Source organism: Crocodylus siamensis, chromosome 4 (genome assembly GCF_052110815.1).
Source record: "Crocodylus siamensis isolate JL-2025a chromosome 4, ASM5211081v1, whole genome shotgun sequence".
Classification (NCBI taxonomy): domain Eukaryota; kingdom Metazoa; phylum Chordata; order Crocodylia; family Crocodylidae; genus Crocodylus; species Crocodylus siamensis.
The window spans coordinates 170,267,859-170,283,623 of NC_143398.1; positions in this window are offsets into that span (position 1 = coordinate 170,267,859).

Here is a 15,765-nt window from a genome sequence, read left to right on the forward strand (position 1 = left end):
ATGCCAGGGAGTCTGATCAGGGAGACCAGCCTGGATCAAATACTGTCAGGGACAGTGAGCAGTCAGGCCAGCGTGAGTCAAGCCACTACCTCAGCAGCCACACCGGCAGCAAGCCTCAGCTAGTGAGCTGTGTCCCAGGTCAGGAGCAGCCAGCCAGCCTCTGGATTAGCTGCTCCTAGAGCCACCCATTCATTTAACACTAGCTGAGGCCCTGGTTTTCACAAACCAGTCAACAGTTTTGCTGCAGCAAGCCTCCTGGTTTCTTCACTCTGATTCTCCTAGCTCCTGACTCTGGTTTGGCTCTGTTTTCAGATTTTGCCCTGTGGATTACCCCTTGGACTGGTATTTGGCATCGTTTTTAATTTTTATACCACCATTTTTAAGCACTTTTAAGCACAAGCTGATACATGAGATGCTCCATGTGCTTTAATCAGAAAGGCTCTGGGAGCCACTCTAAAGCGCCCCCACACCCTAGCACATGTATAAACACTCAAAGTGCTCATACAGCAGCCTGCAGCTTCCCTAAGTCTTGAGTCCAGCTCCACCAATCCACAGCCCTAGCTGACAACAGCTCCACTGCGCATGCCTCTTGTGTAGGCCTGACCAGGTTCCACGTGCATCCTGCTCTCTTCTCCTTACTCCATCCTCAAGCTTTCTCTTTCTTTTATCCCTGCTTCTGGCAGTTCTAGTCCATATTAATAGTCATTACAGCTCTGGAGACTGCCCCCTGGTTCCACTTGCTGTTGCACACATTACATTCACACTGCCAGAATATAGCAAACACCTCGATGTGTGCACACTGCCCAAGTGCAACATGCTCATTCAGAGAGAAGCAAACAGACACAAAACTTGGCAGAATGCACACCAGCAGGATGTATGGTTACTAGAGCCGTGCCAAATTTCACTGGGTGTTTCGTTTTGAGGCGTTTTGAGCTTGAAACAGTGAAATCGAAATGAAACAAAAGGCTTTGAAACAAAACGAGAGTACTCAAAACATTCCCAGCCAGCAGAGGCAGCCTCCTGTCATCTCTCATGGAGATCCAGGGCTCCGCAACCCTGGGAAGAGTTTGGCACAGCCCCGCAGCCCTTTCAGGAGTGCGGGCCCCAGATCTGTGCACAGGATGACAAGAGGCTGCCTCTGCAGACAAGTGAAAGGAGTTTTCCTTTCAACTGCTTGAGGTGCACCTATCTCATTGAAACTTGGCAGGCTTCCTGCCCTCAGAAGGGGCTACCATCCCTGCAATTTTCACTGGAATCAGGCAAGAAATGACAAAATTTTAGGCATTTTCATGATTCCCTATTATAGCCTATGGGCGAAACGTCGAAACCCATCAAAACAGCAAAACAGTATCCACTAAACAAAATGAAATGAAGAAATGAAAAACTGTCCCTTCCAAACAGTGAGACGAAAGTCAAAACAAAATGGTGTGGTTTTGCACAGCCCTAAGATTACCACACAGCCCCGTGTACCTTACACTATGCAACACATTTACCTTCCTAAGCGCGCTGCAAACATTCCCATCTTTGTGTGCTTAACGGACACACTTAAACACACACATATGAATATACAGCCCTCACAGTTACCACACACACCACTTGGCCGAGTAGTATATATAAGACATGCCTCATTACCTAAATGTACTTCTCACAGTGAGCTACAACACATATCTGCCTGCCAGTGTGTTGTACATGTATGTATAACACAAAGTGAACCCAAACTCACAAATCCTTCCCAAGATTGTACTGGAGACATGGCCACACTTGCATCCACGACATGAATACACAAATATAAACTAAGCGACAACATAAGCACTCTTTGGAGTGTACAATACACAAAACTACACCTGTGCAGAGCTACACACATGTATATAAACCCAACTGCTGAGCCACTATCCCTTCCTAGACAAATACACAATTGTTAGAGCCAAAATACAGATACCATTCTAGCAACACACACAACTCTCTTCATATGTGTACCATGCACACACAAATACACTCTACCCATATTTGCCTGCTAGATCTTCCTCGTTACCTTTGTGCTAACTAGGAATTTATCTTTCATCTGTTGAAAGACCTATTTGCTTTGGTGCCAGCCCCTTTACACCTAGCCAATCAAATTATTGTTTCTGATTTTGGGGCTGAACACTTTTGAAAATCTGGCCTTTTCATTTAAGTGCCTATCTGGGAGCTGTTGAGCACAGAGCTCTTTTTGAAAACCTGGCCCCACACATATTATGCTTGCTTTATCGTACAGCATGTAGATGCTCCTTGACAGGTGGTTTATAAATGTATTTAATTATAATATGTCTCTTTGGCCCACATTACAATTCCAAAAAAATGGACCTGTAATGTTTTTTTAATTCATTTACTAAAAGCATTTCTATTAAATAAGCTTTGCTTCTTTCCTTGTCATGTGTCTCAGAGTCTGGCAGCAAAATCAGACAAACAAAATATCTAGAGGCGCGTCTTCTAACAGTTACTCACACGTAATAAAAGATTTCCTTTTACCAAAGTCTCTAGCACAATAGGGATCCATGTAATCAAGTGCACTCCAGCAGTATTGAAACTACAAATCCTTTCTAATGCATCTAAGCCTATAATAGGCTTATAACAAAACATCTGTAGGTTTTTGTAATGTAAACATTTTTAAAATTCACATTGTTAAGCTGAGGAGGAATGAGAAGGAACAGAAACATAAGGGATGAAATGCACTAAGCAGAAAAGAAGGAAGGAAAAAAAGTAGAAGCCAATCACGAAGGTTCTTTACCCTTTTAATATTTTAAATTATAATGAAAATAGATTATTTTCACTAATTGAAGTACAAAGTATTCCCAAAGCCTAACACAACATTTACTCCTCAAGGCAAGGATACCTGCCAGAATCAGCCATTTGAGTAAAATCTGAGGAAATTTAAAAATGTAGAAAAGAACACTTCTATCATTTTTTTTTTTAAGTAAACCGGTTCTTTTTCTTGTAAAGCCATCTTTGAAATATAAACCGATACACATCAATTATGGGAGCTGAAAGTTTGCCGATACATTTTCATGAAAATTATTCATTAGAATTAAGAATGATTCCCACTACTCAATCGCAAGCTTCATAAATCTCATATTTGGAAATTTTCTTAAAGCCCAGGGTCCTGAAGTTCACACCATTACATCAAAAGACTCCACTTTCATTTTAAATCAGAAAGGCAGAGTCCTGACATACATTAAAAAATTGCCGTCATAGGTAGATTGGTTAGAAATGAGCCCCTACTCCACAAGAAACCCCATAGCTATAGCACTCAGAAACGTCCTGATATTTATAGAACCAAAACAACTTATGCTATGCAAAAAATATGCAGAACTCTTGATAGAGATGATATCTTTTATTAAACCAACTAAATGGTTGCAAAAAAAAATCTTTTTTATGCTATGCAAAAGGCTTTCTCTGCGAAGTTCTCAACATGAAGAACATGTCTGCATAACAAATTTACTGCGCCAGATAGCAGTATCGACAAACTGCTGCCTGAATTGCCTCCTAAACTGAAGGTAGTGTAGCAGCACCTGTGAGGTGCTTCAGGCATGTTAATTATCACTGCTGAGTAACAGTACTAATTAGCCCAACATTATAGCTAATTAGTATGCCACAAGACTGTGTTGCCATTACTACAATACTTTGGAATTAAGAAGCAGCAGACATGGAGCAGTATAGTGCAGGCAGGGCCTTTGAGGGTACTGCAGGCTGGCTTAGTCTGTTTATTGTTTTGATATGGCCAAAACTAATTTGAAGTAGCATCTTGGGTTTCTGGAGTCTTTCCTCCAAGGAGTACAATTCGGTATTTTAGGGAGAGGTGCTAAATTCTTTCAGCTAAATCTCTGCAGTTCCCAGGCCACAGGCTCTAGTAAAAATGAGTGGTGACATATCTCTACTCTCTTTTGCTTCTTTTGTACCCCCATGTTTTTAACCCGATGTTGTTTCTTAGTTGCATACTGTTTATCAAACACACAAAATTATTTTGATTTTCTACACCCAGAGTATGGGAAATGTGATATTTTTACTCACTATTCCTGATGCATAAAATATACTATTACAGGGTGAGACTACACTGGCTTCCTCCTCATCTCTAGTTTTATCTATTGCCATGAGAAGTCACCCCAGAAATAATTTACGCTTCAGTATTAAGGCAGCTATTTCATGAGCATTTCCAAAATGTAAAGCAAAAATCAGGTTTAGGACCAAAGTAGGGCTATCAATTATTCTCAGTTAATTTGCGTGATTAACGCATTAATTGGTTCTTGCATTAATGTTTTTAATCACTGTTAACTGCGCATGTGGTTTTGGAGCCCATGCCCGGGCTCCACTCTGTTGCCCCCAGGCTGCCCACTGCAGACTGGGGCTCTGAGCCCTACTGCCTTTGCCCTTGGAGCCACATGCTGGCCATGCCATGTGTCCCCTGTTCATCCCCCCACAAGCTCCGTAGGAGACACAACATGGCATACTATGGTTCCTGGGGCAAACGCAGCAGGGTGCAGAGCCCCAGCCTGCAGTGGGCAGCCACCGCTGCTCCACACATAAATTGTGGGGCATGTGGACCCCATGCCTCCCCCTGGGGTGCGCACAGCAGTGGGGAGCTGTGCTCCTCCCAAACCCATGGACAACCCTCCCACAGCTCTGTCCTACAACCTACCCTAGCCCCAGCCCCAGCTCAGGGGCCCCATTCACCCCAGCCCTACCCCAGACCCTGCCCTACTCCCTCCATCACTGTGGCAGCCTCAGTCTGCACCCCCCATACCACTTCCCTTTCCCCCTGCCCCTCCTTCTCCATAGACTTACCTTTTGGTCTTTGTGGGTGTCTGTGCCCCTAATGGGTGACTGGTGCCTCCTGAGTCAGGAGGGCCACTTGTCCCCCAGCAGCCAGTCAGTGACAATCCTGCTAACTGCCCCCCCCGGCCAATCACACAGACCCGCAAGTGGCAGTGGTGCGCCACTGGCACTTCCAGGTGCACCACTGGCGCTTCCGAGTGAATGTGATCGGCCGTGGGGTGGATTGCTTCTTCTGGCACCCCCACTCCCGAGCTGGCTGTGAGGGGGTCCACCAGCACTCTCAGGGGGTGCACATGCACCCCTGTGTACCCCCTACGCATTGCCACTGGTCTGCCCCTCACTCCCAAGCCACAGCCCGCCCAGATCTACGACTGCCCCTCACTCCTGACCCACAGTGCCCCACATCCAGCCAGGCCATGTGGGAACCCCCCTCCACAGGCTTCAACTCCCCCACACCTTCACAAATGCCCACACATACATACCCTACCCCCACCCCAACCATATAAAGTACCTGCATAATTTTGCATAATTTTGAGTTTTTAGCTGTGCAATTAAAATTGCAATTAATTGTAACTAATTTTTTTAATCGTGCAACTAATTGTGATCAGATTTTTTAATTGTTTGACAGCCCTAGACCAAAGCTAATTTTAAAGCATTTGGGCAGCTGACAAACACAGCTAGACATGTAAAGCTGGTTGGATACACTTCCTAAAATTATGCTTTCCTGTGCATACTCTGTATTTTTTTATCCAGAAGAGTTTTACACAGCAGCTTAATTTGGTTATAGAATGCTGCAAGATTCCTGGATTTAAAAGATTACAAATGCAAAAGATCTTGTTCTTGTGGGGATTTGTTCAGATCCCCATAACTACCCTCATCTCACCCACCATTTTTTAAAGTTTACCTGCCTTTCCATCCTCAGAACAGATTACCATGTTCATTGCTGTCACTGGGGCAGCTGAAAGCAGGCATCTTTAAAAAGCATTAAAGATTTATCACCAAAAGGGACCTTTGAGATCTGACATCCTTTAAAATTCAAGCCATTGAATTTCACTCAGTTGCCCCATTTTGACCCCAAGTGATTTTTTATTTTTTTTACTAGAGCATACTTTCCAGATAAACATCCAATCTAAAGACCTAAAGAATCCATCACTTCCCTTGGTATTTGGGTTTAATGGTAAAGCTCTCACTCTAAAAATTATGTGCCTTATTTCTAGTTTAAATTAGTCTTTCACTTGCAGCAATTTGTTCTTGCTATAACTTTCTCTGCTCAATTAAAGAATTCATTAGTACCCAGCATATTCTCCCTGTGAAGGTATTTACGCATCATAATCAAGTCAGCTCACAGTCTTCTTTTATAAACTAAACAAGATTGATCTCTTTAAATCTGCCCTCTAAGGCATTTTCTCCAGCCCCTCAAATCATAGTGTTATGATAAACAGCTTCGCAATAGGGGGTATTCTGTGCTGATTGTGTATAGGGCCATTTTTGGAACCGAGGGATCATTTCCTTCAGGAAATGCTCCACGAGAGAAAGCAGCACATACAGGGAAAAAAATAAATACCTGATATTACATAACGTTGGTCAGAGTTCTAGGCAGTGTAGGCAACCTGAGCAGGAAAGGTGGGTGAGGTAGTCTTATGCGCCACCCCTTAAGTTTACTGTACTCTCGTGGCAGTGGGATCAGCTCAGGCTGCTGCAAGACATGCTTTTCCCACAATAGCTGCAACAGCCAGCCCCAGCCCCCACATCCCCTCCTTCCCTCTGGTGCCCCACTTGCCCCCCTGCCTTGTATTTCTATTTTAGGTTATGGTCCTCTCTCTCTTTGCAAATACAGAGTACAAGGAGGCTGTGCATCTGCTGAGATATGGAGGGCACCTGTCAGAGTCAACAGGAGAGGCCGGGTAGTAGAAAATTTTGGAAATGTAAACGAACTGTGTCTTTAATTAAAAAGGTAAGCATCTAGATTTTGTCTATACACCAATATAGCACAAGCACTAGAGTTGAAAGATTGCTGCTATTACTATTACTTCTATTATTAAGTTATAGTGTGTTTAACACCCATGATTTTATAATGAGCCTCACAATAGATAATCATTTTCTTCAGCCCCCTACCTCTAGGAATCATGAGTTTATATCAGGACATGAGCTTTCATTTTAAAACAAAAAATAGGTTTCTAGCCCTTCCTTGATTGGAAACAGGGCTTAAGATATGACCCTAAAGGCACAAAAAAAAATGTTAACAAAAGCTGAACTATTATTGTGTAGCATGCCATGTGCTAAACTTTAGTGCAATGTTTTTAGCACAAGCCGAGACAAACTTTCTGTGAACTGTTTTGTTAATCATCCTCTTTTTATACAGCTAAACACAAGATGGCAGTACAGGAAAAGACATTTATTACTATTAGATACTAAGAAGCTTGAATTTCCATAGATATATTACTTTTCTTCTACTAGTATGACATATTGATCATTCAAGAAACATACTTTCCATATCGTCAAAAGAACTTTGATTGGAACACATTGCCCTAAGAAAATGGATACTATATCTTTAAGATAAGAGAAAGAATTTGTTTTTTATATTAAGAGATAGAAAGGAGGTAAAATGACAATAGCTCCTGGAGGAGTAGATTTCTTGCTTCTTGAGGGACAGCAAGTATAACAAGCTCCTCTGAAAAGTATTTTACAGGAATACACAAAGATCAAACTGAAAGGGAAAGTATTGGTTCTCTCCTAAAGTCTGCTCCTAAAAGCTGAAATCTATCCAATCAAAACACAAAGAACAGACACCAGTTAAATGGTCCTGTTTCTCACACTAAATGTTTCCAGTGAAAAAAAATCATTCATAGATTCATAGAGATTAGGGGCTGAAAGGGACCTCTCAAGATAATCAGGTCCCGCCTCCCTGCACTTGGGCAGGAAAGACTGCTAGTGTCAGATGACCCCAGCAAGGCATGTCCAGGCATTTTTTTAAGATATGCAGAGTAGGTGATTGTAACACCCCTGGAGTGAGTCTGGTCCCCCAACAATAACCTTTGTTGCGTGTTTTATTTTTTTTCTGAAAACATAAAATTTTCAAGATTTCTAGTGTCTCGTGAAACACTTATGATATTTTTAAATCAATGTTAATATTAAAACCATCTATAACAGTTTTCTTTTAAGCACATGGTTCTGTTTTGAACTTCATGAATGAGAACACTATAGAAGGTTCTAAATTTCGGAGGGAACAAGCAGGACCCAGGAAACTAAAAATAAGGAATCAAGCATCCATAGCTAGACAGCAACTCAACTAATAGCCTGCTTGGCACAGAAACAGCTACTGCCTATAAGCAGGCAGCTACAGCAAGTTCAGGCAACTGGGGCTAGCTGGGAGTAGTTAGGCTCTGGCAGCCAGGTCTGCTTAGGTAACCAAGGGCCAACTGAGGGCAACACAGCCTGCCTGCTACCCTAATGTCTTACATGCAGGGCTAGAGGGAGGTCTCTGACTTATATTAGAATTCACTAGTAGTTAAGTCTCTGTGCATTCACCTTCAAGTATGAGCAATTGCCATGTGGTACCATCCTTCTGAATAGGAAGGAAAAGCTATTCGTGCACAAAACTAGTGTTCAGTCTATCCCAGTTGTGACCTGCCCCTTTTTCTTCTTTGACTCCTTCACCCTCGCCGCTTTCAGGACAACATCTCGATCCTGCAACACTTAGGAAGCAGTCTAGACTCTCTGCCATAAGTAGTCAATGACTGATTTCCCTCCTCTCCATGATTCTCTTTCTTCTTTACATGTTCTGTTTCCATTCCAGTAGGAAGCCACTGGCCCATCCATTATCGTTTTGATCATATATATTAAGGGAGTATCACTGCTCAAGTTTTGCTTACTCATAGATGCTTTCTTTGTTTATGGGTAAAGACCGATGGGCAAATCGAACTCAGCACAAATATCACCACCTCTCTCATAATAGGAATGTTGTCCGTATGACATAAAAAGAAGCTAATCCAACAGTTCCCAGTACAACATACTGTCCTGACCTGAGAACACTGTCTGTGGGATTCAAGATTTGTTTGGCTACAATTATTTTCTAGTTTTGTTCACCTGTTCATATTCTTTTTGTCATTTCCAGTTTTTTATAGGGATTTACTCTAGTTGAAAGCAATCCATATTCATTTAGTGCCTGCTTTGTAGAAATGATATTTCATGTGCTCATCAGTGTGAATTTGATTTAGAGCATCATCTTGCTGGCAAAATGCATGTGGCCCTCCAAGAGACAAAGTTAAATAAAAATAGGGTGTTCTAGGTTACTTGACAATGGAGCATTCAAGTGAAGAGCTGCTTACAAGACACTTTGAAATAAAATTCACTTTCTTTTTGGCTGAACATAATATACCTATTACTAAAACAGACCATTTGGGAAGTCTCTAAAGATGATGTTTTCCAGACACAAAAATTGCACAAGCTTCTGTATATATTCAGATTAAGGCATCTTGAATAGGAATACATCAGCTATATTACAACTGTTGTCTTATTTAGGAGAAAGTACAGGTTCTTTGTTCTTTGGTCTCTTTGGTGGTAAAAGCCATGAATGAAAAAGGAACTGGGAAAATGAAAACTAGCACAGTTTGCTTATTTTATGTTAAATCAGTTTGCAATAGATTTCCACACTCATGTTTAACCAAGGAGAATATTGCTGATTCTTTATTCATTGCAATATCTAATGCTATGTTGAATTTCACTCTGACTTTGCATCAGTAAAGGTGGGATATATGCCCAGGCAGGTATGCATATATGGAGCCATCTATGTGCCCAGCCAGTGTGCAACAGTCTACTGTACATTTTCAGTAGCTTTGTGGATGCTTGCACCCCTGCATTGTGGAATAGGATTTCAAAATGGCATAAATGCTAAAAATGGTAGTAAAGAGTGCAATAATTTCTGCCCTGTGCTTACATGATGTTGCCTCTTCATTTTCTCTTTTAAAAATTATCTCTCACTGGAAAAGAAAGATCCAGTTATTCATCTCTGATGGAACGATTGACACAGTGGTTTGAACTATGAGTAAAAATTACCTGAAGTTCACAAGTTGCTTTCTTTCAAGGAAAAAAAAAAGCTAAACAAATCTGAATATCCAAGGTCCACAATTCAAAACTTTGCTGTTGGCATCATGATGTAAGGCTGATTATGTTAGATGTTGGAGAAAGGTGGTCCCTCACCAGGAGATGAGAATATTTGTTGAGGTTTTTTTCTTTGAGGGTGGGGAAGGTGAGACAGTTCAAAGTTGCTGTGCCATAAAGATGTTACTAGTCCAGGGTGGAGTTCTGAAGCAGCTTAGAGAAGAAAAAATACTGTAGTTACTCGACTCTAAGCATTTTCCTTCTCCACATCAGCATGGTGATGGGACGTTGTCTTCGATTTGCATTCAAAGTGTTGGGGGTGGGGAAGGAGGGGAGGCGGCTTCTGCAGCTCTGACTTTGACACTGAGCCTGAGCCTGTGTTGGAGCCAGTCAGACCCACAGCAGCCTCCTGAACCCACCACTCTGGTTGTCCTCTGCAGCTTCTGCCCCCATCTTCTCCCTCCCTTACTATCAGGTACAGCTCAGCTCTAGCTTGGGCTGGATTCCCTCCCAGGCACTGAGCACAGGGAAACACCATCTGCTGCCTGGCCAGTCAACAGCACCTCAACTGCTCCATGGCATGGCAAGAACTGTGCTTCCACGTGCTGTGCTCCATGGGAACAGAGCCTGAGCAGTATCTGACAGTCAGGGGAGAAGAGGGGCAGAGATTGTGGGGAGCTGAGGGATGCAGGTGGCAGGGGGGCTGAAAGGCTGCAGGAAGAAGTTGCGGGGCGGGGACAAGACAGCAAAGGCACAGCCTGCTCCGCCCAGCCTTCTGACCCCCCCAGCTGCCCTTCAGCTCACTCCAGGAGGTTAAGGCTGCCCTGATGGACACTGACCTTGCCTACATCAAGTAGGTTCTGTGTGAGGGCAGTTCTCATCTCCCCTCCTGAATTATCCTCCAGCCAGAGCTTGTTGTGGGGCCCCTGCCTCTGCAGGCTTCACTGGGCTTCCCATCACACCATCTCAGCAGGCTGTAGGATACCAAGCTGGTCTGCTTCCAGACCACCCATTGCTGCCAGCTCTACACGCTCATGAGCTCTACACGCTCATCCTGTCCTCACATCCCACCAAGACACCAAGTCACAGGACATGCTCAGCAAGGATGAGGGTGCCCAGTAGATGAGCATTAGGGCTGTGTGAAGATTCAGTCCCTGATTTGATTCAGTGGAGTTTGGCCCGTTAAGGTGGCTGGCTCTCTGAATCTGAATCAAATCAGGAGACCCTTTAATCTCTTCAAATTGAATTGGGACCCTCCAAATCAATTTGGAGAGATTCAGAAAGATTTGATGATGCGGATATAGACACAGCTTTAAATGTTTTTCTACGTACCTTGAGGTACCAGATGGCTTGTGAATACTGAAATGGTGGGGCAGACAGAGTGTCCCACCGGAGCACGGGGGGCTACCCAGTGCACTTGGTAGCAGCCCTGGAAGTGGACCAGAAGCACTTCCAGTCCACTTCCGGGTCCGCCGGGGAATGCCCTGGGGGCCTCCCCACACCCCCTGGCTTGGTGACTGGTGCCTCCTGGGGGGGCACCTGGGGTCCCCCCATGGCCAATCAACTTCCAGGGGCCTCCCTGTGCTCCTGTTGGATGCTTTATCCACCCCAGCACTGCAACATTCATAGGCCACACCTAGAATATTGAGATATGTAGAAAAACACGTAAAGTTGTATCTGTGGCCGACTCGCTGATTCTCCAAATCAGCATCGAATCTTCCGATTTGGATTTGGCTGAATCAAATCAGGGACAGTGATACAAATCAATGAATCAAATCACTTTCCCGGATTCCCGCTGAATCCAAATTGAATATGGCCCATTTCGCACACCCCTAACGAGCATACATTCCAACCTGATCCTGTGAGACACCAGGGACCTAAGCTGGTCACTCCTCCATGGAGCCATCACCACAGGCATGTATCTAGAGGTTTACAGATGCCCCTGATGCCTGCCCCTTCTGTGAGCGGGGGAGACCCTGGCTCATGCCTACCTGGAGTGCACCAGGCTGAAGCCCCTTCACCACCTCTTCCAGAACCTCCTGCTGAGGTTCTGGCTGCAAGACTCAACACACTTTTTCATTTACATACTCCCCATATATGACCCCACCAAGTCTTGGGAACTCTTGGTCAACCTCCTCCTGGCCCTAGCCAAGTTAGCAGTCTACCTGACCAAGAAGGAGGCTCTGGCCAGGAGGACCCCTGAGGACTGTGGGGACACTTTCCAGTTCCTTGTCCATTCATGTCTGCTGACAGTTTCACCGGGCAGTATCCACTGGCTCCTTAGACTTGTTTGAGAGCCAGTGGGCTCTCTGTCTAGTGTGCTGGGTTCAGTTTCCCCTCTTGGTGTACTCATTTTGAACCTTTGACTTCCACTCCTATCTGCTTTGTTTTTTAGTTGTCCCAAGGGTCAATGATATGCCCTTAGTGCCCCCCTTCATCAGATAGGGCTTATAGCCCTACTTGGTGGGTTTTGCCCCATAATCTGGAATGGCATTTCAAAAGGCCTGACATCCCCACCATAGACGCATAGCCTTGGAGAGGGATGACTTTAAGACAACTCTCTCATTATTTATTTATTTATTTATTCAGAATTGCATTAGATTCTATACCTGGACAATTGTAACAAATGTATACATTTTCCATATATAGAATCTAATTATTGGGGTGTCACTTAAATTTAGGATCATCTCAGATTTGGGCAGTCTTTCCTGCCCACGTGCAGGTGGGCTTGATCCAATGATCTTGTAAGGTCCCTTCCAGCCCATAGCATGTATGAATCTATGAGTAAATATGGGTATATGTATGAGGGTGTACTTTTTGTCATAGGGCACCCCAATAGTTATCGCTGTTTCCAGCATGTGATGGTATGTGCTCGGCACAAGAATTCACCAGTTATCTAGGAGATGATTTTAAAGTCATTTCACCAAAGCTCAAGAAGAAACTACTGTTGTTGGTAAAGAAGCTCTGAGATACCAAATGCAGGCATTTTGGTTTTGTTGTGAGAGAGCATTTGTTATACATAGTACTCGAAGAAGCACATTTTTTCTACACTTGAATTTTTTTAGCCTTGAATTTTCCATATAGTGTTGCAGATAAAGAATGGGTACTCTCAAACATGACTAAAGCAATATTTTCAATCAGTTCTGTCTCTTGATCAGATATCACCATTCCTAATGTGCTTACTGAATTGGACACATAATTAATCTTGTTATAAGTATGGTTCATAAAAGAATGACAGGTAATAAGGCAGAACACTGTTTAGATAATATAAGGCATACAGATGCATTCATTTAACAATGCAGTCATTAATATTTGAGTTTTGCATTGCAGGACATTTAAAATGTGGTTGTGTTGTGAAAAAGGACAGTGAAAATATGGCATCTCCTCCCCCAAAAAATGTTGCTCCTCAGATCCAAACCTACTTACTTTGGAAACAAAAAGCTTTAATTACTGGTACTACTGCAGAGTTAATGCAATGCTGCACAAAGAAATAAATCAATAAAAGTGACATTTTGCATTTGTGTTAATAAACAGTTCTATTGTTCATGCACAAAGTTCTGGCTGCAAAATCCTTATTGTATTTGTGAAGCATGAACCAGAAAGAACACAGCATACTTTTTGGATCTCAGATTGAGTTTTCAGGACTAGAAGCTGGGGGGAAAATAATATTATTTTAGTTTTAAATTGGGCACAATTGACCTACAAGTGACAGAAAAATCAATATAGGAACCCACAACAGCATCTTTAAGACTCAGCTTGGAAACTGATCGTTTCATACTTATTATGTTCATTTTGTCTTCAGTCTCAGTTGGGTAGTTCTGTAGAGCTAAAACTATAATATTAACATTAAAATGATGTTTCATATTTTATTCTTTCTTCATATAGGGCACACAGTCTTAATACCATCTTTTTCTAATTCTGAATTCTGTAACCTTGCTGTTCTTTTAAAGTTTTTGTATTAAAAGAGGTTTAATACAAAAGGATTAAAAAGGTTTTTGTATGTATGATACATGTTTATCTAGTCAAACTTTCTCCTAAATTAACGTTTACTGGGAGAGTACATACCTTAGGCTCTAATGATGTATTCAGCATTTAAGATTTAGGCCAACAATTTAAATTCAGTCTATTTCAGTTGGGAATAAAAGAAGCTTTCACTAAATACATGTTCAGTGTCTCCTGTGAGATGAGTTTGATAGGGCTTGGTTTCATTCCTCACATACTTTACTCTTGCACTTTGTGGTACTGGACAGACTTAGCAAAGAGTATGATTCAAAACTTTTTAACATGCTGCATCTGCTATAGAGATTAAGCTACTCTAGTTATCCAGAGGCTGTGCCCATCCCACCCAGACCATGACTAAGGCACACTGGCATTGGGTGTGGGAAGCTTGTCCTGACACTGTTTTCCATATGAACAAGACTTCCTCTACCCAAACAAGCAGGCTGCTTTCACCAGCTTTAAATTCAGCATGCGAAGATAAAAATGCTAGGACTAATAATTCTTGTCAGTTGTAGATCTCAAAACTCTTTGCAAAGGAGGTATTATTTCTGTTTTACAGAATGGGAAACTGAGGTGCTATAGGTCACCTGTCCAGCCAGGATAAAACTAGGCATAAAACCCAAATGGTTTGAGTTCTCTGCCTCACTAAGCCATAGTCATTTTGTATATGTTGTCAGACACAGGGCAGAACTGAACTGGACAAGTGAATTTAGTGCAGCATATATGTATTTAAAAGTGAAGGCTCCCATTAGTGAGCACTTACTTTCTTTTCAGAGTTTGCATTGGTTGATACAGGCTTGCATATAGAATTTACCTTGCTGTGGTATCTGTATTGTTTTCATGCCCGAGCTCAAGATCCAAGCAGATCACAGAGGCTTATGGGAGAGATTACTTTTCTGTGTAGCTGTATTCCAGCCACACAATGTGGCCAACAAGACTTAAGGTTATAATTTTTTTTAATTACATCTAGGTAATGCAAAAGATAGTACAAATTGAAACAGAAACAGATAGTACAAACTGAACCAACCCCAAAGTCAAGAGATGGAATGTAAACTTAAAGAAGCTATGGAGCAAATAAAAGAAAATCTCTTAAAAGCACTGGTAAGTAAACACAAAAATCAGATTTTATTCTCTAAAACTGAACTTAGCAATTCACGTGTGCATGAGTATTACACCTTGGCAACTTTAATATGAAGCTTTCTGTTTTTGTTTTCTGGTGAGTCAGTTAATAACCATTGTCATTATTTATGGTGGAGAACATTTTGAGAAGTCTTTGACTGGCATTTGGTGTAGCATGAGATAAAGAATGGCATTGCTTGCATCTTTTTCTCCCCACCAGAGAGCAAAAACTGACAAGAAAATTCTTTCATGATCAATCAATCTGAAGAGCCAAATTTTAGAAACATGGAAAAGGTCAATGAGTTATTAAAGGAACCCTGTTGTTGGTTTTTTCCTGTTCTCTTCTTTTTTTTATTTGATAGAGCGATGTTGTGTAATTAATTGTATGGCTCAGGACAGGGGACCTGGCTTTGATTTCCTCTAGGGGACTAGGTACAAGGGATATATTAATATACAGAGTGTTATTCCTTGATTTTCAGAAATCATAGTCTTTATAAATGAAATTTATTTTGGTGTATATAAAGATGTACATATCCCATCTTTGGCATGGCAGGAAACAGTTAATGCCTTCTACTTGAAAAGTGTTCCAGATGTCTCTTGTTTCTGCAGAGGCACTCAGGGGACAGTGGAGAGACTGCCTCCCCTAGTCTTTTACAAGAGTTCAGTTGGTGGGGACTGCAGAATGGGAAAGATGTATATGCTTATAGAGGGAAGAAAGTCCTTCTGTGAGTCCTGAGG